At 49.4% G+C, this 22,751-nt stretch overlaps 1 protein-coding gene across 2 annotated transcripts in view; it reads left to right on the plus strand.

Moving 5' to 3' along the window:
- The first annotated feature begins 19,605 nt into the window (after nt 1-19,605).
- The window catches only part of HTR2C (5-hydroxytryptamine receptor 2C), a 383,858-nt gene continuing 380,712 nt past the window's right edge, over nt 19,606-22,751 (plus strand). For both annotated transcript variants that reach the window (XM_075007547.1, XM_075007548.1), the window contains exon 1: nt 19,606-20,221. The gene's annotated coding sequence lies outside the window, so the exon portion shown is untranslated. The remainder of the gene's footprint in view (nt 20,222-22,751) is intronic.

The raw sequence follows: 22,751 nt of genomic DNA on the forward strand, positions 1-22,751 counted from the left end.
AACCTGTGATAATTTCCAGTGCATAGGCTTCAAGCGACAGAGAATCAATTCCAACCTTAGGCAGTGATCTTCACACCCTTCTTGTAACATGTCTCAGGTTTGGTGATTGGTTTCCCCTTTTGGTTGGGCTGGTCGGTCCCCTAACATTTAGAGATGTGAAGCCAAATGCATGACTGGAGTTGGTTCCTTGGCATTTTACATGTGAGGGTACTTTTGCCTGCCCACTCTGTCATTTAAAGTCTCTTCCCTAAAGTGTCAGACTTGGTCTACTGTGTCCCTGTGCCTGTCACTGGTGTTTTCCTGTGTGAGTGCTGGCATTGGGCACAGCCCAAGGTGGCCCTGAGCCAGGTGTAGGTGATACAACTCCTGGGGAATATCCTCCGGCCTTCTCCTGGTGGAGATGCTGTTCAGGGCCCAGTCTCCTCTCTCTCTCTCTCTCTCTCTTTCCCCTTTATTGACTTGCGGCATTTGCAGAGGCCAAGGCACAGTTTAGGAGTCAAAACCAACTCAAAGTCAGTGCCCTGGTGCAGCCAGATAACCCTTTCCTGGCCCCAGGGCCTTTGCACCCTTCAGGGTGTGTCTTGGAGCAAACCAGATGTTAGGCGGAATTAATTGCACTCGGAGCAACAGGTAACATGCTCATGTTTCTTTCTGTGGCAACTCTTCCAGCACTTGAGAACCCAGTTTCTAATAGCTACAGATTGAGTGTTTTTTTTAAACTGCTGCAGCCAGGTTAAGACGACGATCCCATAGGAACGTCTCTTTTTTATTTCTGAATAGACAAAGGTTTTGCAAACGTGTGGAACATCCTCTTGCCAGAAAACGTTGTCTGCCGTACAGTAGTGATGATGATCACATGCTACTACACTGCATGCGATCCACTTCTTGTTTTGATCCGTATACAGGCAGCCTTGTTTTCCTTATCCTTCCAGCTTCATTTATTCCACATTGACAATGATCTCTTGCTTTCCTCTTCCTTTCAAGTGGGGTTCATTTAGAATGTTAAAGCTTTTTGTGGCCTCAGATGTTAAACAAGTGTCACTCTCTCCAATGAACAGTTACTGACACTGACCAGTGGAAGTTTGTAATTCCTGCGTTGCTGATGTTACATATTTTCTCATTGTATTTACTCTTGTTTGGTTGTAAAATTAATAAAGATAAAAAGGTCTCATGCTTTCATTGGGAAAAGCCAAAGATAAGCAAAAGGCAATGTCCTGCTTTTGTTAGCTATGAATAGATAGGACAGAAATGCGCAAACTCTTCTGGAGGTGAAGATCTTCTGTAGTGCAATGCACTGTAAAGGGGACTGATGGCTTTACTGCAAGGTAAACTCTTGCATGAGCTCCTCAGTAGCAAGTTCTGGTACCAGGCTGGGGCAGAAAATCGAGTCCACAGTAATTGAAACTGAGACTATTAAATGTATGATTTTGTTTAATAAAAAAGCCTGCTGGTTTAAAATAAAAGACTGAACGTTGTGCTTTTTATAGGCAGCTGATCTAACGTCAATCTGTGCTGATACTTCATGCTTCATTTGATTTGGCATTATAGTACATTTGATTAGATAATTGGTTGGGTTCAGTGTGAAGTAAGCTTTCTATAGCCTACGAATATTCTAGTCTACCCTTGCCCCTAGAGGTTAGTGCTGTAATGTGATCAAGGCACAGAGGACATTGTGTGGTGGCGGTGGGAGAGGGTGGAAACGGAACCGTAGAAACAAAGGGATGGTTTAATGCTAAGTGAACAAATGTCATCAGTGTGTAAGATTAGTCTGAGATCCGACATTATGACTGATTATAAAAGTGATTTAACTGAAATCTGATGGTCAGGGAAGAATAAGATACTTCCTTAGGAATTGCAATGCCTTGGAACAAGACACTTCTCTCTTGATTAGGTAGGAAGTGTTGTGGTAATAGTTTTTAAGTTGTCAGGTTGTGCCCTGTGTGTTTCACAGACAGTCTGTGTCTGAGACAAGATGTAGGAGGTAACATCTATTGGACCAACTTCTTTTGGAGAAACAGGGATGCTTCCAAGTTCAGACAATCTTGTCTCTCTTACCAACTGAAGCTGGGCCAGGAAAAGGTGTTCCCTCCCCTATCTTATGTTCCTAATATCCTGGGACCGATATAGCTACAGCAACATTGCAAATGTCTGTCTGTCTAGATTATCTAATCTGATCTACACACTCTCTGATCACATGATCAAAAACTTCGTGGACTGAGTTGTTGATAGATGGATTTTATGTTCTATGATGCCGTTGGTAAGTGACTAGTATAATCCTTGATTGGCAGAGCCAATTACAGACGTCACATAAAAATCTGCCAACTGCGGGTGTTGTACATTCTTTTTGGATTCGACGCATTTCCTGTAATGCCTGGATATGTTGACTCTTGAAGCATTTGAGAGCCTGTATGCTGGTTTGCTGCCAGAACAATTTGTCCTGAGCTAGAATTTCCAGATCACTGGCAGAGATGTTGCATGACTTCACATTGACCTTTAGCATGTCTTTACAGCACTTATAGGCTATGCCTACACTAGGGAGTTGTGTAGACAAAACTGGGGCTTTCTAGACAAAATTCGCAGAGCGTCTATACACAAAATGCATTTTGTTGACAGAAACTGTTGACAAAAAAGCTGTGTAGATGCTCTGGCGGCCATTTTGTCTACAGAGTGGATCAAAAGATTTATCTGCTGTTATGTATGGATGTGATCTGTCTACAGAAGTTTTGTTGGAACATCTCTTCTGACAGTAATTTCTTTAGACACATGCTTCTAGTGTAGACATAGCCATACTGACCACCAACAGAGCACTTTCCATGAGCAAGCTGGCCATAGACGACCATTTCTGGTATGGCTGTATCATCCTTCCTCATAACATGACAAATCCAGTGCAACTGTCTGTTCATAAGCATTGCTTCCATGCCCATGACACCACTCATCTTAAGAACCTCTGTGTTAGGAATTTTGTCCTACCACTTCATGTGTGTGATCTTCCTCAGATAGCACATATGGAACTTACTGATGGTCAAAACATGGTGGTGGTATATGGTCCAGGAGTCTGAGCCATACAGAAGGATATTCAAGACAACTGCCTGGTAAACTGCTAACTGGGTGTGGAGTTTAACACCATAGTGATTCCTTAGGTGTTTGGTCAGTTTTCTGAAGGAAGCATTGGCTTTGGCTAATCCAGCAGATACATCATCATCCAATTTTATACTAGAGGACAGTACACTTCTGAGGTATAAGAACTTGTCAACAGCCTTAAGGCTGTGATCACTGGAGTGCTGGGCTCTTTACAAACAGGCTGAGACATACTTGTCTTTTTGAGGCTCACCGTGAACCCAAAGCAGTGTGCAGAAGTAACAAAGCAATCAAAAAGGTCCTATGCATCCTTCACTGAATGAGCCAACAATGCCCAGCCATCAGCAAACAGAAGGTCGTGGGTAGTTTAGTGCGATCCTGAAGTCTCCAGAGGTTGAAAGTACTGCCATCTGTTCGGAACTGAATGGGCATGCCCAGTGTTCAGTCCTTGTAAGCAACTGGCAGCATCATTGAGAAGTAGATGCTGAACAGGAGAGGAACAAGGACACATAGTTCCTTTGTACCGTTTGATATTTCAAAAGGTGCTGATGTTTCTCTGTTGTTTAGGCATGACCAAGCATGTGATCATGAAAAGCCCGAAAAATGCTGATCAATTTTTCAGGACAGCCAATTCGCCCAAGTACACTGCAGCTGCCATTTCAGTTGACAGGGTCAAACACCTTGGTCAAGCTGATGAAGATCACATAGAGGTCCTGATGTTGCTCTCTACATTTCTCTTCTATCTGTCTGGCAGTAAATAGCATATTGGCAGTGCCTTGACCGTCACAGTATCTGCACTGGCTTTCAGGAATGAGGCCATTTTTGAACAAGTAGTAAAAGCTGGTCAGTGGTAAAGGACACAGGCCAGGATCTTACCAGCTATGGAAAGCAGAGAGATGCTCCAATGGTCGTCACAACATGCACAGTCACCTTTACCCTCGAATATGTGTACAATCAGGGCATCTTTGAAGTCCTGGGGGACCAGCCCCTTCTCCCAAATGGCACTAAATAAATGGGTTAGACAGTACATCAGCTGGTCCCCGGCAGCTTTATAGATTTCTGATGGAATTGCATCACTGCCAGGTGCCTGATAAGTAGATAGAAAACTAAATCCTGATTATAACAGCATTGTCCAGAATATTTCACTGGAAATAAAAGGATTTTGGTGCTTTTTAATCAAATACAATACCTACTGACATTCTCAGTTTAGTCCCTTAATATCTGTAGCAGCTCCCCTGCCACGCTGGTTTGAGTGTTTTAATGGGCTCTTAGTCAGTTTGACAAACCCATTAGAAAATGCCACAGCTGGGCAGTTGCTGGGATGGCTCAAAGTGAGAAGTGGCATTTGGTAGATCAAGAAATGGCTCCTGGGGTCCATAAAAGAGAGCGGCTGCCATCAAGGCCATGGAGATTGTAGCCGGTGGAGAAGCATCCCTAGATCAATCGCTCCTTGCCAACGGGGGTACTGCTTCCGAATCTGAGGCAGAGAAAATGTGGACACTAGTGTCCCACAGCTATGTGAATTTAGCACAGTAAAGTGTGAATTTCTACAACAGAGCTAGCAGAGGGGATGCAGAGGCATGATGTGTGGGAGGAAGGGTTTAAAACATTTGTGCAGTTGGAAGGAGGCCTCTCTTCAGCATGAAGATGCAATAGCCAGCACTGTGGAAAAGAAAAGGGAAAGACACAAAAAGAGCTGGGCTCTGCTGAGAGAGCTCTGGGGAGAGGAGGTTATTTGTTATAAGGCCAGAGCATTCATTAGCCCAGGGCATGGGCAGGGCCTTCCAAATGCTAACAGGCAATTGTCCTAGGTCAGGGCAGCTACGTTTTCTTTCTGTGGTCTAGGCAGGGCACCCAGGCCAAAGTGTCTCTCCCTCTTCTCCCCAGGGCATTTCCAGGGTGCCTAGTTCCCTGAATATATCTCAGCCCAGACAGGCTGATCAAAGACACCCGGGGCTTTCTCTTCAGAGATGTTAAACAGGTGTAATTGCTACAGTTACGAGGTACCTCGTAGTACTTCCTAGCAAGCCAACTTCAATCTTAAGGTACAAAGCACAGCAGGAAAAAACCCATTAAAAGCACTAAAAATCCCACATGCATGCGAATGAACCTACCAGAATTAACCCCAACTCTCACGTGGAGCCTGGCACCAACAGTTCTTTGCCCCCTCCCAACCCATTCAGGTGATTCCCTGTGATTACTGGCCCCTCACAGCCTCAGCGCCAGCCAGGGTTTGTTCACCCTTTACACAGTTCAGGTTCTCAAACCTGTCCTGGTGATGCAGACACAATGGTGTTGGAGGGGAGAATTTGCATTTCTCAGCCTTGGTATTTCCTAGGAAATCCCCTTCACACCTGTCGTTCCAAAAGGGTCACTGAAGTTCCTGATAGCTTTCAGAGACTGCATTCATCTCGTCTTGCTAGAGGCATTCCAGATATAGTACAGGAATCTTTGTATGTCTAAGACAGTGTCTTCACCCTAACTCAGTAAGGTTTATTTTAATTTCATAGCGTGTATTCAGATGACACCAGATATTGTCCATCTGTCACAGGAGTGCTATGGTTCATTATGACAGATCTCAGACAGGGTAGCCGTGTTAGTCTACATGTGCAAACACAGTGAGGAGTCCTCTAGCACCTTAAAGATGAACAGATTTTCTTGGCGGTCACTCGATAACGAGTAGGACTTCTTTATGTCACTCTCCTAGCTGTGAGTCCATGGACCGCTGATCAGCCCACTTCTGGGGCCGCAGCTCTTGTCACAGAAGGGGCAGGGTTTGGTAGCTGTTAGGGGTGTGTGGGACAGATTTTGCCACTTTTTTCTCCTCCTCCGCCACTCCTTGGCTGTGCTGCGGTGGGACTTCTCAAATTGTGCCACCCCCTTACAGGTTACCACTCTCCGCTGGGGATGGGCCTGGGCAAGATCATACTCAGAATAAATCTGTTAGTCTTTAAGGTGCCACAGGACTCCTTGTGATTAATTATGGTTGCTACAGTAGCACCTCAGATCTGTGCAAGGCCAGGGCCCTGCTGTGGTGGGCCCTGCACGCGCCCAGAGTAGTACAGCCCCATCCCTGAAGAGCTCCCAGTGTCCCGTCATGTTTGAGTTCACACGAGCCCCTCTGGCCCTGCAGAGAGCGAAGGAGAAGGGTTTCTGGAGATGAGTGAGCATGTTGCCTGTGGCCCACCTCTAGGGCATGCTGGCAGTAATGTTCAAACCAGGGTGCCAGTCTTGCAGGGGAGGGCTTGAGCTCCAGTGGCACACCGCTGAACAGACCACATACCTCCTTGCTACACCCACTGCCCTCCTGCTGCGGGACGCGGGGGCATGTCAGCCACAGGGCCCGCTCTGGGCACGTGAGCAAGGGGGAGGGGGAAGGGTTCCCAGCCCTCTGTTTCCAAGGGGATGCTGAAGTCAAGAGACCTCCTGAAGCCAGATGAGTTACAGCTGAACATTGGAGACGGAATATTGTCGGCGTTGTTGGCTTGTGGGTTCTCACAGCAGGGGGTGGGCTCCTGAATAAGCCAGCTGTGCACATGGGGGCACTTAGACACCCCATGATGGGACGTGGCTGTCTCAGCAACAGAATGGGGCATGCACTGCCATGACAATGACATCAATGGCCCAGCCATTCAAGCAGCTCATGGGGTGGCCCTGCCATCAGGGCCTTCGGAAAGGCAGATACACTCTTCCTGTTTTGCTGTCTGTGTAAACCTAATGGAGAGTTCCAGGCTTGAGTTCACTTCAGGCCATGACCTGGGTTAAAGCCAGGTTGCCTTTTGCCAGCACCTCACCACTTCATTGCAGCCTCCTCCCTCATGTGAGGCTCTCTCTCTTAGCCTCTGCCTGGAGCCATTGCTCTGGGTCACGCAGCTGCTGCTCATCTTCCTGGTCTATCACCACTTTGGGGTTACAAGTCTTAGTCTCCTAGAGCCACTGATTGCTGTTGGCATTGCCTGGATCTGGTCTCTCACATCACGCTGTCTTTGGTTATCACCCAACGGCAAATAGTGAGCAGCTAGCTTGCTGGCTGCCCCTGGAGCCTGCAATCCCTGTGGTTCAGCCCTTTGCAAAGGACTGTGCTGCATACGTCACAGGTATGAGAAACGTCTGCTACCCACAGACATCGTGCTCTCAGCAGAGCAGCACCCTGCCAGGGAGCTGGTGCTTTCACTGCCGGTAGGCAGCTTGGTTTAGAACCTGTTGCCCTAGTCCAACTGGCACGGCTTGTAAATGGGCACGATGCAGTGCTAGCATATGGGCTAAGCTGAGAAGCCAAGACTGTACCGCAGAAGCAGCCCCATGGTTAAATGCAGGCAGGGTTCCCAGGTGGGCCTGTCAGAACGACTGATGGGCCTGAGTTTCAATTCCTAACTCCAGGCACATCAAATATAAAGCTCTCTCTCTCTCTCTCTTTCTCTCTCAGAGAGCTCGAGAGCTGGATTATAGGGTGACATCTGTGTAATCATTTGCATTTTCATATTTCTATAGAAAGGTCCATTCATTCATATATATGTATAAAATTAGTATTCCTAACGCAGTGGCTCAGTAACTCTAAGAACCAGTAATGTATTTATAACCTAACATATTTTCTCCTCTGTAGATTGTCTGATCAGTTGTACTTTGCTGGTTTTAGCCTTTGTGGTACCATGTTGAGCTGTCACTCAGCTTCCCCCTCCCCTCCCTCCAAAAAATCTGGCTACCCACCTGTGATGGGGTGGAGCAGGCCCCAAAGCGTGTGGCCTTGCCACACCCTGTCCCAGGAAAAGAGCAGGAAAGAAGTCCCACAAGCAGGCTAGAGTGGCTGCAGCAGAAGCAGCTAGTCAGGATCCAGCAAGCCAGTAAAAAGAAGCTGCTGAGCCAGAGCCAGTGAGTTTCTTTTTGGAGCTCAAGAAATGCAGGCTGAGGGGACTGAGAAAGCAGCAGCACCTTGGACAGCTCTGTGTGGAGAGCTGACTGCAGATCAGGCTGAAGCCCAGAGGCAGCTACTGGAGACCTGGGTACGACTGGTAGGAAGAGTTGCAGAAGGCTGGCTAGGGTTCTCTTGGGGACTTGGAGACAAAGCCCTGAGGGGAGAGCAAGGATGGTGCAGGCCCATGGGGAAGTGCCCCAGGGAAGGAGATAGCAGCAAAAGATAAAGAATTCGGCTTTAGTTCCTATCTGGCGTTCACAGGGTCTCTGGGATTGGATCCAGAGTAGTGGGTGGGCCTGGGTGACCCCCGCAAACCCTCTGGTAGCCACTGGAATGGGAGAAGGAAGCTTAAGCCTGGGTAATCCAGATGAAAGGGCATCCTGGGACATCATCTGGAAATGGAGCAAGGAGGAGTTGGAGAGAGCAGGCGTGTGAACTCAGCCAGGAGGGGGTGCTCATGGGAAGTGAGGGCCGCCTTATTGTACCACTCCAGACACCTTTCATGGCCCAGTAAGGGTGGTGGCTGGGCTCAGGCTGCTCTTGCTTTGCACCTCTCCTCCCAAACCCACTTGACACACCCTGTCTGCAGAGGTGCTGGCACTGGGTGGTGGGCCAGGGCAGCAGGTTTGGGATGAATTGTGGTTGTTGTTGTTGCAAAACCCCAATTTGTGAAGAAATGGCTTTTTTCAGAGAAGGGAAGTGTAGCCAAGCCTGTGATTCCTCGAGTGGAATTCCTGGGGCGCTCTCTGTCCCCGCCTACCCAGGAGCACAGTGGTTAGGGCACTTGCTGGGGGCGTGAGCCCAGTGAGGCAGAGCAGAGACTCAGGCTGAGGTCTCCTGCCTCCAGACAAGTGCTGTAGCTGTTGGGTGTGCTGGAGGCTAGTTTTTGGCAGTCACATTTTTCTAGTGTCTCTCTCTCTTTTCCTGAGACCTTGTTTGAAAGGTCTGTTCCCACGTGATGCAGAATCAGGAAAACATTTGGAAATCAATTATTTCCACAGGGCAGGAAAACTATTTGCAGCCCACCTGTACTAGGGAGCCCAGGTGTCCCTGGTCTGGAGGTCTGGCTTAGCCCTCTTCTGGAACAGCCCCTGAGGATGTTGCTGCCATGTGCAGTGCTCCCAGCTGACACATGAAAGCCCACACACCTGCAAGAATGGGAAGACGCCTCCTTAGTCCTGGAGCCATGCTGCCAAGACAATGCCTGTTTTTGCCTGGCTGAAATCCTCTCTCCGGGGGGGCAAGGAGCAAGAAGTGATCACATGCAGAGGGGATTTCCCTGCAGGATGATGCTGACAAGAGTGGCTTCCTCTCCTAGAAGCTTAGAGAGGTGGTGGAATCTCCATCCCTGGAGGTTTTTAAGTCCTGGCTTAACAAAGCCCGGGCTGGGATGATTTAGTTAGGGTTGGTCTTGCTTTGGGCGGGGGCTGGACTTGATGACATCCTGAGGTCTCTTCCAGCCCTAGGATTCTATGATAAGCACCCTTGAAATTGCATAGCTCCCAACCTACGGAAGGGGGCTGCAGAAATCTGCGAACAGCTTCATTCAGTTCCTGTTCTTCCCTCTGCTGATGTCATTGTGGTTTCCCTTTGGGTACATCCCAGCAGGGATGAACTGGTCTGAAATGTATGAGTCATTGAAATGGCAGGAAGCTTATTTTGAAAACATTCTCCTTGTTCCGAAGACAGTGGAAAATATTTCCTGAGTTATCTTTTGTTTATTCACGTGTAGATTGCGCTGCAAAAATCCAACCCACATGAGCCCCAGTGCCATGATCCCAGAGAAACCAGCATTCAGGTGAGCTGCTCTGTGGGCAGAGCTGTTCCTGGCATAGCAATTGGCCGTGGTGTCACTTCTATTGGCCACCTGGCCCATTGGGTGGGAGGTAGCTTAATGACAAGGCCCAGTGCTCTGCTGTGGATGGCTGGGAAGCCAGCGGATGGCAGGGTCGGGTAGGAATGGGTACCATGTTCTGCTTTCTTCTCCATATGCCTCTTTATTCTGTGTGCTGTAAGTGGGACCCTGCTTGCTGCAGGTAGTACACTTTGTCTCACTTTAATTGTGAAGCTGGTCATGTCCCTAACAATGCAGTCTGGGCTCCAGCTTCTGGTGGTGCTGCTGTCCTCTGGAATAAGCGGTGCGGGAACTTTGCTTTATGAACTGTTGACTGATGAAACTTATGGATGCTCTTGATCCAGGCTGACACCATACCCTGTGCCAGCTTGCATGGTGCAGATCATTCAGGAGTGTCTGCTAGCAATGTTCCTGCTCCTCTGAGCACACTGGTTGTATGAGCAATTCCCAGTCGGTCAGCTGAGGCTGTAAGTTATTGCACTACTAGTATGAATTATCCATCTGGATTCTGCATTGTGATAAATTTAGGAGACATCTGGAGGGAAATGCACCTGGATTCCCCCTCCATGGCCCCTCCAGAGAACTCACCTGAGGTTTGTGAATGCCAGCAATCCCCTCTCTTGGGGGGCAAACGTGCATTTCTCTCCCTTCTGACCAGATTTGTAAGAATGTCCGGCTCCCTGCCTCATATTGTGATATCCCCAGCAAGCCAGACTGTTTAGAGGCCAGACACTATGCTCTGCTTTCTCTCCAAGGCCTATGACCACCCTATTGCCAGTCGTTTTAAGTTACCACCCACCTTCTTGAAAGCAAGCGCCTTATTCTTGAAGTAAAACCATTATAAAGAAAAGAGAGTAAAGCATTAACAAAATTTAAACTTTCACTCAGCTAACCCTAAGCTCACCCATACATCTTATGGGGCCAAACCTTCGTAGTTCTGAAAAGATTGGAGTCCCTTGTGGGTAGAGAGCCCTGTCTGTTTGCTGGATCAGAATAAAGGCCTTGAGGAGTTTTTGTGCCAAAGGCCCTTACTTGTCCGTTGCTCTCAGCAAAATTCAGTGTGAATCACTCTACACAAGCCTCCCTAGGACTGGGTCCCTCTCTGGAGGAGTTTATAACCTCTGTGATTCACCTCATTCATCTCCCGTCCAGGTTCTTACTTCCTGGATGAGCTTGTCCTTCCCCTTGGAGTTCTATATATCGGTGGCCCACATTGATGCAACATAACCTTCATACAGAATGGTCCCCTCAATTTTGCAACTGTATGGAGTTGCAATATTTGTTGCAGCCTTAAATGGACTTTTGTTTTGTATCACATATAGATCAGTGTTCCCTGTAAGATGAGTGCTTGGGCAGCCACCCAGGAGAGATTCAGGAGCTGCCCACTTAGTTAGGTGAGTGTCCACAGTTCACACAGCCAGCAGCATGCACTTCAACTGGTGGTGCGCATCTCTGTGTGACTGGGTGCACGTAACAAACTTTATTCTTCCCACAGACATTAAAAATTAGAGGGAACAGTGGTACAGAGCGATATCTAACTGATTTTTTCCACCTCTTCTTAGCTGTAAAGACGTTGCATGCCTAGGAAATATGCAAAGCAAATGTATGTGTCAGAGTTCTCTTGCTACCACACATCTCAGGAGGATGTCTCTTGGAGATCATATTTTTCCAGTGAAAGTTTGTAAAAGGAATTAAATGGAAACACTAGTTTGAATTGCAAAAAATAACCACTTGATCTGACTGAAGCGCAATCACTGTACTTATTTCAGGCTGGTTCACCCTTGCTAGTATAATCATACAGTGTGCTAGGTGGAGCTAGCATGACATTTTTAATGTGGCACTAGAGGGAGAAACCAGATTCCTATAGGAAAGGACAATGTGTGTATATATTTTAGAACATTCATTGCTTAAAATTAATGATAGGTTTCACCCCTCCTGCCAAAGCTGCTTAGTCATTTTCCCTCAAACTCTGTTAAGAGAAGCCTTTTTTTTAGCTCTCCGGGAGAGCTAGCCCACTATGTTCAGGCTGAGAAATTAGGAGTTGTGTGTGTCCTGCCCATGGTCTGGGTGTGCAGCATTCACCCTCCTGACTGCAGGCTGGGCTGTAGTGCTTCAGAGCAGCTGAAATCTCCAGAAGGGCCACTGTAGCCTAAGGATTGCTGCCTCTGTATGCCCCAGGTAGTGTGTGTGCTGTGGTGAGTACCTTGTAAGGATGGGAATGTTGCCATGCGGCACAAACCTGTTTATATGTGGTGAGTTCTGTGCCATCGGCTGTCTTTCCCGTTCCTTCTCCTTGGGTGGATGGGTCCTGGGGAAAGGAAACAGAAGACAAGGGGGCCTCCCTGCTTTGGTGCCCCTGCACACGGACGGTCTCAGTCTCATTGTTTGTGTGCCCAGAACACTGGGTTGTCCCAGTGTCACCAGCAGGGTGGGAGGGCCTGGTGCCATCCCCATTCTTCCACACTAGCAGGTGGCTTGAGACCAATACAGGCAACAGGGTGCCTGGAGGATGTCTCCCAGGGGCCACCAGAGATATTTTCCTGCCTTTAGGAGTTATTGCTAGTGCAGAATTTCTCCTCCCTTCACTGTGGCTTCTAGCCACAAGTTTCCCAGAACATCTAGCTCCATTATCTCTGCGGCACATTTGATGGAGCTGTTTAGTGCTCCCATCTCTGATTCCATCCCATCAGTTCTCTTGTTGTAGAAGCGAGATGGGAAAACACCAACACGTGCTTTGCAATTTACCTTTAACGCTTTGTTCCATTTATGAAAAATTAAGCCCACCTCCCCATCCCCGCCTTGCTGAGCAGTTCCTTGGAGCTGACACTGGGCTCAGTTTTCATGTTGCTGAGTGGGAAGCACAGGATAGAAACTGACTTATTTTATAATACATTCTCAGAAATATGACAGAAACCTCTTAGAATGTGAATTATTTACCCAAAACCCTAAGTAATTACCCGCCCCTAAATAATTAAATAAAATACATATGAATAAAAAATGAGCTGCAGATCTGAAGTAGCATACAGCTGTCAGATGAAAGGAAAGATCCAACTGGCAAATATTGCAATTGTTTGAGAAGCATTGAGAATCACGTGTGCCGTGGTTAAGACCTTGGTCGTACCTGAAGGACCCTTCAAAGAGCTCGCAGTGTAGTAACAGAGGCCAGGCCCTAGCTCTGGGGTTTCAGGGCAGGATGAGCCCTCAGTAAAATTAACATATTTCAGGTTTGACCTACTGGATGGTTCCAGAACATGGCTGGAGTGGTGCTTCCATGAGTAGCTTTTTAGTGGTGACTTCACTGCCAGCTTCTGTTCCTTTACAGCTCATGGAACATACGTGTCTCTCTGGGTGATGAAGGCAACTGCTATAGATGCCGGTTGGTGGTCCTGGCTCGGCTCCCTCTCAGGCTTGCCCACTTGAGCATGGAACCTGGACTCTCCTGTGTGTGTTGGATCCCTGAGTGTCCCCTGGTCTGCACTAGGGAACAAAATTGATCCCAGATATGCAATTCTAGCTACGCTATTAGCGTAGCTGGAATCGATGTATCAGATTTGATTTTCTGCCCTAGGATAGATTGGGTGGGGTCTTTGGGCTCACGCTAACATCCCCTATTCCCCATGATAGCATGGAGTACCAGGGTCAATGGCTGAGCCCAGAGAGATCGATTTTGCTACTTCTTCACACGTGTGGCAAAATCAAACTCCAAAAGATCGGTCATGGTGCATTGAAGTCCAGGCAAGTATAGACATACCCACAGTTAGGAACAAGCCAACTTGTGAACACATCATAGTCACTTGCTATGCTTTTGTCACATTCACTTTTCCATACTGCTCTGTCTTGTAGCATTACTATTTTGACCATGCATACAGCAAAGGGATTTATGGCCAAATCAAACAGATGCAGCCCTACCCAGAAAGCTTACATTGTCCTATCACTGGGTGAGCCTGGGCAGATCTTTGCACCTAAAGAGTATGAAGTTGGTGAGGCTTCACGTAGATGTGGGAGATGGCCTCCCTGGTTACTGGATTACAAGTGGAACCTAAAGAACCATGTAAATGGAAGATGATAATATACAGTAAACTCTTTCATATCCAGCAGCCCTGGGACCAGGAGGTTGCCAGATGTCCAAATATTCAAGATAATAGAGAGGTATACCTAGCAATGTATAACACTAAAGAGAAACAAGATTAGATATTAAGAAACAAACAAAAATGTATGTGGAGTACTTTATTTACCAACAACAGTAGTACTACACACTGTAAATTTATACTGTATTTGCTGTATTTATTTGTATTTACTTTCACTGTATGGTACTTATGGAAAATGCAATTAAAATTTACTTATGGCTAAAATGCAGGTTATTTGAGAGTGCCAGGTAACAGAATGCTGGATATGAAAGAGTTGTCTCTGTATGTTTTTTGTATAGAGTTTGTGACACTGAGCCAGTGAGGATCAGACAACCACCAAGCTGAGTAAACCAAAAGCAACCCGTAAGGACACAGAAGAGTATTGGAACAGTAAACAAGGCCATTCCTTGTATTTAGTTATCACAGCCATGTTAAGGAGACTAGAAGCCTGACGATGTAGGTCTGTATTGTTAGAGGGTCAAGACTAGATACTAGTTGTATTTGTCTGTGGTTACGTACATCTAGTTAGACGTTTGTGATCTAATTAGCTTGCAGATGCTAACTTGGGTTCCCGTCTGTAAGGGTTCATTACCGTATTCTATTGATTCAGAGATCAAAAGTGGATATTATCATTAAGATACAACTTGTGGTGTAATAATATTAGTCTTCCTTTTTTTAAAATTTTGTGATTTTACGTAGTGAAACTATTTGAATTATTTGAATGGTTTGTTGTCTTATATTAATGAATACAACTAATTATCGGTTTATGCCTAGGAAACAGAAATTGGCTTTAAAGCAACAATGTACATTATCTAATCTTTATCCCAGGAAGGCCTGCTGTGATCATTTGCTGTCAAGAGATTTATCTGTTAAACGTCAAGCTATAAAGAAACTTTCAGGCCTGCTGCAGGCTTTTCCAGATCTGCTTACACACGGGGAACGGAAGTCTAAGTCTGCAAGGCTGAGGTCTCCAGGTGTGCTTCGGATTAACCCTGCAGCTCTTGTGGAAGAATTTAAGCAATGTCTGCCCATGGACAGCCCATTGGATTATAAACTTATGAATTGGCTCCGGAAGGATGTTTACCAATTAGCTGCCACACCATCTCTGCTATGAAATGGATCTAAAGACTTTATCCATATGTGTATAGTGGGGTGGCTGCCCCAATTTGGCAAGGGAGGGGTTAAAAGCAGGTTGGTGGGAGACCTGCACAAACTCATGCGATCAGAGAGAGGCTTATAGGGAACCATTGGAGGATGAGGACCTGCCCAGCAGAGCAGAGAGCAGATGAGGTGAGGGTGCAGGACTGGCTCCCAGGGAGGAGCACCTTGGACAGAGCAGTGCTGAGCAGGCTCAGCCGAGCAGAGAGAGAGAGCGGGGGGCTCCTGCCTAATCCCTGCCAGGCTGTGGCCTGGAAACAAGGGCCGTGAAGGTGTAAGGGTCACGGGTAACACTGAGGGCAGTCAAGCGGCGTGAAGGAGGACTAGGCAAACTGCCACCACAGGGTCCCTGGACCAGAATGCAGGGCTAGTGTGTGGGCCTGGGTCCCCCCCTTCCCCGTTGCTCTACACCTAGGCTCCAAGGAGCATGGCCTTCGCAGACTGCACTCTGCCTCTGAGGGGCTGCCGTTTGCCAGGGAGGCAGGTGTGAGACCGAGGACAGCTGATACCCCTGGAGCTGGGGAGGAGAACGGAAGGGAGGGCACTGCCGGAGGATGCCGTGGTCCAGGGAGCAATGCAGGGCCACAGACAGATGGCAGAGGCAGTTCAGCAGTGTGAGCATGGACAAGACAGTGGCCAGAGTGCAGAACACACCAGCGATTGGAGCTAATTCCTGGACTAGCCAGCAGGAGGTGCTGCCACAGCCAGTGGACCCTGGTGTGAGGTGTGACGATCTTTAGCCATAGCTGCTCTTGTGGTTTTTTATCAAAACCAAAAAGCAGTCCAGTAGCACTTTGAAGACTAACAAAATAACTTATTAGGTGATGAGCTTTCGTGGGACAGACCCACTTCCTCAGACCATCGCCAGACCAGAACAGACTCAATTCTTTTATGTATAAGCCAGAGCTGTAGTTGGTAAGGGTGGCCGGACGTGTGCGTCTGGGTAAGGTTTGAACTGGTCATCGGCCTGGTGGGTAATGTATCCAATCTCTTGGGACTGGTGGAAGTTTATACGTGGTGAATCGGGTTTTTAGTAACCCCCACTGTAGCATACTTGGCTGTCTGAGTCAAAGCCAAAGGGCAACACTGTATTTTGGCTACTTGGTCCCAGTAAGGTATTACAGCAGCTGTCTGGCTGCTGGCATGGTGGAATCTAGTTCAGGACTAATCCCCCAGTTTGGGGAATTGTCCACTCTGCTCTTTGCAGTTTACCCTGAATAAGCATTCCCAGCATGGCCTCTCCAGCGCTGCAGTCACAGCAGTGTCGGTCAGTAAAATGCAAAGCATTTTATAAATGGGGCAGATATCATGGCCCCATTTTACAGATAGGGAAATTGAGGCACAGAATGGGAAAGTGACTTGACCATGATTGCCAAACAGAGTGGGGAAAAGCTGGCCACAGAACCCAGATCTCCAAGCCAGCACTGTCTCTGTAGATCACACAGCTGCACTGGAAGAAGTAGAGAAAATCCAGGCAGATTAGTATTACCCGTGCGGCAGTGGTCATGACTTATTCTCTGGGATATGCATGGTGACAGGCAGCGTGCCCAGGAGTATGTCTCGTACTGGGTCTCATGGTTCTGAGGCTGCACAGAGGGGCTGTCTGGAGGCAGATGGACAAATTCCAGAGAAACAGTTACTCTTTAAAAAGCAGCACGGCCCAGGAAAGCGGTTCTGTCTCAGTGAAGCTGCTCCAGAAACCAGGCACTTTTTGACCTCTGTCTGGCCTGGCACCCACTACTCCTCCTTGGCAGCCCAGGCTCCGCAGCTGGTGGCAGCTTACCTCTTGGATTGTCCCTGAGCCAGAGTCTTCTGGGTCCTCCTGTTTGTGACCAAGCATGCTGGGAACCTGAGTGCCCAGGTGAGTGGGAGGGCTCTGGGACTAGTGGGGTTGGGACCTTGTGTTTTAAAGTGTCTGTTCAGTTGGCTGCTGCTTGTTTCCTAACCGCTCTGAGTGTGTCAGGGCGCTCCATGTCAGACTGCTGCTGCTGGCCTCACTCTTTCTAATACGGCAGCTGTTGAGCGGTGCTGCCTGGTTTGGCATCTCCAGCGGCTGCCACGTTTTGGATCAGGGCAGTGCAGAATCTGCAGGACAGCCATCCCAAGTCGGATGCTTTGAGTCATTCCTGTTGTTTGGGCCAAGGCTCCCACGTGCTCAGCGCAGCATTTTAGAAAGTCCTTGCGTGGTGCATTTGTGGTCTAGCTTTACCTTACAGCTTTGAGAACTGTGAACCCTTTGCAATTGTGTGGGCTCTTTTCAGCACAATGCGCTGTTGTCTGCAGTCTCTGTGGGCTGTATAATCCTTGGTGGAAAACACAATGTAGTACAAGTGATGGGAGAATGGCAGCTCCTGCCTTTATTTACAGACTTTTTAATGCTTCAGATTTCTATAATAAGACTGGGTTTGTGGCAAGTTTTAGTCACTTTATTGGAATTGTAAATATGTTTCTTATTACCCTTACTCAAAGAGCTGGCATGTTCTCCACAGCTGGTTATGGCCAGGTTCCAGTCTCAGCTGCATGCATATTACTCCTGCTGACAAATCTCCTAGCTGAGGGCAGAGTTTGGCCCATGGGGGTGGATTCTTGTCTTGATTACACCCCAGTCACTCTGGTGCCTTCATCAGAATAACAGAAAGCCATGTATGGTCTTAAGAATTTAGCAGGAAGAGTCTGGACTGGAATTTAATTTTGATTGACAGATCATGTCTTACTCTTCAAAAGCTAATAATGTCTGTGTGCAGTAGGATGTTCCCTTTTAATGTGCTGCAGGGAACTGCTAGAGTCATTTTGCCATGTTTCTGTGCTAATCAGATTAGCTCATAAAGCATTATACTTCAGAAAGCCTCAGCTATTCTGGATGGAAAGCGGGTGCTCTTTGATGTACAAAGAGCTTCCAGAGTACAAAGTTTTAAGTGCCTCTCTCTCAGCAATTTGGTTATTACTTAAATATATTCTCTAGGTTTGGTATCAAAGAGGTTTTTCTTTAATACACTCCAGTGCTTCATTTATAATTTTAAGACAATTTTGAGCAATTAAATTGCTGTCTCTTTCTTTACCTACTTTTCTGACCTGAAGGGAGGAAGCAGTGTCTGCCTAGTTTTGGTAAGTGGTTTCAATTTACTAAATACACTTTTTAACAGGTCCTGAACTCTAAAATCCAAGCGATGGATGTTCTTAACAGCAACTGTGATGCTTGTTGGAATTTGGTGGTACCATTTAGGTGGGTCCATTTTTTTATCCTCGAGTTCTGGGTCCTGCTTTCAGGCCTTTCTCCAGCAAAACACTAAGCCAAACATGCCTCTACCACTGCTTAATGTAGTAGTTCTTGTGGCATTTTGAGCTGGAACCTTGCAAAAGTGCCCCTGCTGAGTGCAGCTCCCTGGGGCCAAGGGAGAAGAAGAGAGTTCATGTCTCTCTAGGCATCTCTGTACGCCTATGACCAGCCAGAGACAGCAGTGCCTATTACTTCCTTCTTGAAAGGCACCTGTCCGGGACACATCACCTCCCATTTGCCTGTCTTCAGTAGATGTCTCGCTCTGTACGCAGGAGCTGTGTGCACATTCCCCAGTGGAATACTGCCTCCGGGCACACCTCACCGATAGAGAGTTACTGTGCATCTCTCCGACCCAAGGGATCCCTGTAAAGCCCTGTGTGCCCATGGGGCCCCTGGCCGGTTCACACCAAGTGTCTTGTGGGTCCTGCTGCCCTGGCCCCATCTGCGCTCTGTAGCTACAACCACGCTCAGTGCTTACAAAACTTCCATCCAAGGCTGCAAAGATGCTCTCACCTGCCAGCTCCTCCCTCTGAGGGACCATGCTGGGAGAGTGGCAGGAAGGCAGGGGCAGAGCAGGCTGCAGGCCTGGACGGGGTGCAGTCAGGGAGCCTGGCAGTTTCCTAACCACCTGCTGCTGAGTGCGGGCCAGTGTGGGAGCGTCCCTGCAGGAGTCGCACTGGGAGGTCTCCCATCCTCTCCTCTTCAGCAAACAGTGTCCAGCTGGCATCCCGTGGGCTCGAGCCCCTTTTGTGCAAATGGCGGGCGGCCTGCCTCACCTTCCTGCACATTCTGGGCTCTTCCCGCTGTCTGCTCTGTCCTGTTCCCAGCCCAGAAGTGGACTCTTGGCCAGCCTGCCCCTGGTCCCGCTGGCTGTGCCCAAGGCAGGCTGCCCCGGCGGGAACCCGTGGGCAATGTGCCTTTAAGAACAGCAGCAGAGCCCTGCTAGCACCCTCCCCCCTGTTAATTGTAGCATTTTTTCTCAGCCATGCTTTTCAGTCACATTCGCAGAGCGGGAGCTGCTCCAGAGCCGGGCTGGCTCTGAACGTGTGCTGCTTGCTGGCAGGCAGCTGGGGGCAGGGGATGGGGCTGCCTTGGCGAGGGCCTCAGGACGTGATGGGGAGCAGGTGAGATGTGGCAGGAGTGCTGTGCGGCAGCCAGAGGAGCAGTGGTTGTGCAGGGATCAGGAGTCCCATAAGCTGCCGCTCCAGTGACCCCCAGAAAGACTGTAAGGAACATCTGACTCTGCCCTCCTCCTGGGCTGTGCAATGTGGGGGTGAGATGCTGGGGCGGAGCGGCCCTACCCAGCCCAGGGCAGGCGCACTGGAGGGCTCTGCTGTGCCCAGCTCCCTGGGATCGGTTATCCTGCCCCGAGGAGACTGTGCTGCCTGCAGTGGGGGGCTGTGGCCCAGCCAGGGGAGGAGTGGCTCTGACTACCTCGACCTTGGGCTGCTTCGAGGATAACGCCTGCTGCGTCTCCACTCAGGCGCCTCCATCCCGGCCAAGAGGAGTCGAGTGCCACTTGCTGATCCGTGCCGGAGCGGGGGAGCATCAGCTGCGAGGGCCCAGGCCTCCAAAGGGTTAAGAGCCTCTGTCCCTGCTCCTTGGGGCTGCTTGGGAATTAGCCTGCAGAGACACATGTCCAGCTGCTCTCCCCGGCTGCTGCTGCAGTCTGGTGTGTGTGACCAGCCGCTGTGCTTGCGGAAGATGCTCACGTGGGGCGTCCGGAGCCCCCTGCATGGCAGCGAGCCCTGGCAGTGCGAGCTGTCCTAGCTGTCGCCACCTGAGGAGGCTGCGCCCGCCGGTGTCTTAGCAAGGTAGGTGTCATTGCCAGGGAGACGGGTGGTACTCTCTGCTCAGCCCCAGCGGTCCCACTGCCCAGGGTGACACTACTCCCTGGGCGTGGGGTGGGAGAGAGGAAGGGGCTGGTGTTGTTGCCTAGCCTTGGGAAGGGAGGGGATGGGTGCATCTGGGTGTGGGAGAGAGCCCGGACGCCCCACTGAACCGCCAGCCTGAGCGACATTTCTCACAGCTGCGAGCCAAGTGGTTGCACAAAAGAAGAACAAACTTGCCAGGGTCGGCATGCGCTGAATCTCTGGGCTGTTGCTTCTTCCTGAGGAAGGGAAGGGAGAGCTGCAGAAGGGCCAGGGCATGCGTGGGGAGTCGGGCATGGGGCATGTACAGGATCCTTTGCTGTCCCCAGCTGTGGGCAGGTGAAGGGGACTGGTTTGGAGAGAGAAGTGCAGAGGCAGGGTCAGTGTTTCTCTGGAGTAAATTGAGATTTTTAAAGGGTGGTTTGGCTGCTGGTGCTGCTCTGCAGCTCTGGGCATCCCAGCCTCTCAGGTGTCAGCTGCTTTTCTCAGAAGAAAATAAACCTGTTTTAGGAGCGGCTGCTGGACACAGGGCTTTTATTGCCAGCTCTCTGTTCACCTCTGCTAAGTGCTCTCCCACCCGGAACCCGTGCTTCAGCTGTTGTAGCCTTCACACCCTGGGGAGAGGAGCTGCCACTCGCATCACATTCCCTAGGACTGACTTTTCCGAAAGATTCCTTCCTAGGAAGTGTCTAAGGGTGTCAGTGCCAGCTGGTGCCGTCGCTCCTCTCTCCAGCTGCAGCAGTGCTTTAGGCATGCCCGGGGCACAACTGAAGGGTTTAGCTAGCAAAGGCTCAGCTGAACGGGATCCCTTCTGGCTGAGTTCTCAAGCAAGTTCTCCCCCAGCAAAGCTGGGCGTTAGGATCCGCTAATGCGTGGAGGCTGGTTCCTAGGCTTGACCCATGTGCGCATGCTAACTAGCCTGCGAATAAGCAAACCAGACCCTGCCAAGGCAAACTGGTCATGCATGTCTATGGCATGATATCTGGTTTCTAAGCAGCCAGTGCACAGCCTATGTACACCATGCACACGGGGAGAATCCTGCAGGCTGCTGGCGCTGCAGCTGTCTTACGCTAAGCAAAAGCAACAGTGCCACCTCAGAATCCTGCTTGCCGCCTGTTGAATGTGTTTGTCGTAACTGCCTCCGTAAGGCACCAGAGCAGAAGTCGGGGCTTCCTGGCAATCTATTCGTGTGCTTTAGTGTGGTTAGTGGTGGCTTCCTGACAGGCATGAATTCTCACTGGAGCTGCGTGGTCAGATCTGGTATTGCTGCCTCAACTTCCCCAGCAGCGGAGCACGGTGCGTGAGTGGGTACTTGTGTGGGGGAGAGCCGGGACAAGCTCACTGGCACTGCCGGCGCAAACTCCACCTCAGGAAGGGTGGGGAACTGGGAGAGCTCCCTGGTGCGGGCGGGGGCGGGTGGCAGTTCGCACAGACCTCTGCTCTGCAGTCTCTGTGCTCGTAGCGTCTGGTGGGGCGAGCTCTAGGGTCTGAAGCGGGGGGTCAGCAGGGGCAGGTGGCTCTGCTGCCATGTGAACCTGGCTGCCCCTGGACTGCAGTCGGCCTCTGAAGCAGCAGCTCTGCTGGTTTGTGGCTTGGCAGAGGAGCGTCTCCGTTACTCAAGCGACGTGCTTGGGATGGGCTTTGCCCCACCGCCAGCACGTGTTTGTCTGGCAGAGGGCCCGATTCTCCTCTCGTCGACGCTGACGTAACTTGAGTAACTTTATTGACACAGGCCTGCCAACGGGCGGTGGGGGGCTCAAAGGGGGCAGTTACGCCAAGGCCTGGCCTTTCAAAGGGGCCAGAACTCCAGCCACTGCAACTGCTACTTGGGCCAGAGCTCCAGGCTCTTTTGAAGTAGCAGTGGGGCGGGGAAGGTGGTGCCATGGTCCGGCCAACACAGCGGCTGACCGCGCTTGGCCCCGCCCCTTCCGGGGCACAGAGCCGGGCCCTGCCTTGCCCCAGGGCCTGCGGCGGTTGTCAGTGCCGTGGTATTGACAGCAGTATGCATGTGGGAGCTACAGCAGTGTAAAGCTGGTGCAAAGGAGACCAGAAGCTAGACCAGTCTCTAAAACATCACTTGTAAAGTGTGACAAGCATTAAATAATCAAATTACCAGTGTAATTGGAATCAGACAACACTGGAAAGATTATTTGGTAGTCATCACATTTACTGCTTATTACGCATAGACACAATGGCAATTAGAGCTGGCTGAATTCTGCAAAATGTTCTGCACAACAACACACACTCGAAATTCTTAACAAATTTGGTTCAGCTCGCAGGTTGTCTGCGTTAGCGGTGTCGTATTCTAGCAAAGGCACTTACTGCTAAGAACTCATACCTACACATCTCATAGAGCTGGATGGGACCTTGAGACGTCATTAAGTCCAGTCCCCTGCACTCACAGCAGGACCAAGCACCAGCCCTGACAGTTTTTTCTTTTTTTTAATCTATTTGCCCCAGATCTCTAAATGGT

This window comes from Carettochelys insculpta, chromosome 13 (genome assembly GCF_033958435.1).
Source record: "Carettochelys insculpta isolate YL-2023 chromosome 13, ASM3395843v1, whole genome shotgun sequence".
In the NCBI taxonomy this organism is placed as follows: Eukaryota; Metazoa; Chordata; order Testudines; family Carettochelyidae; genus Carettochelys; species Carettochelys insculpta.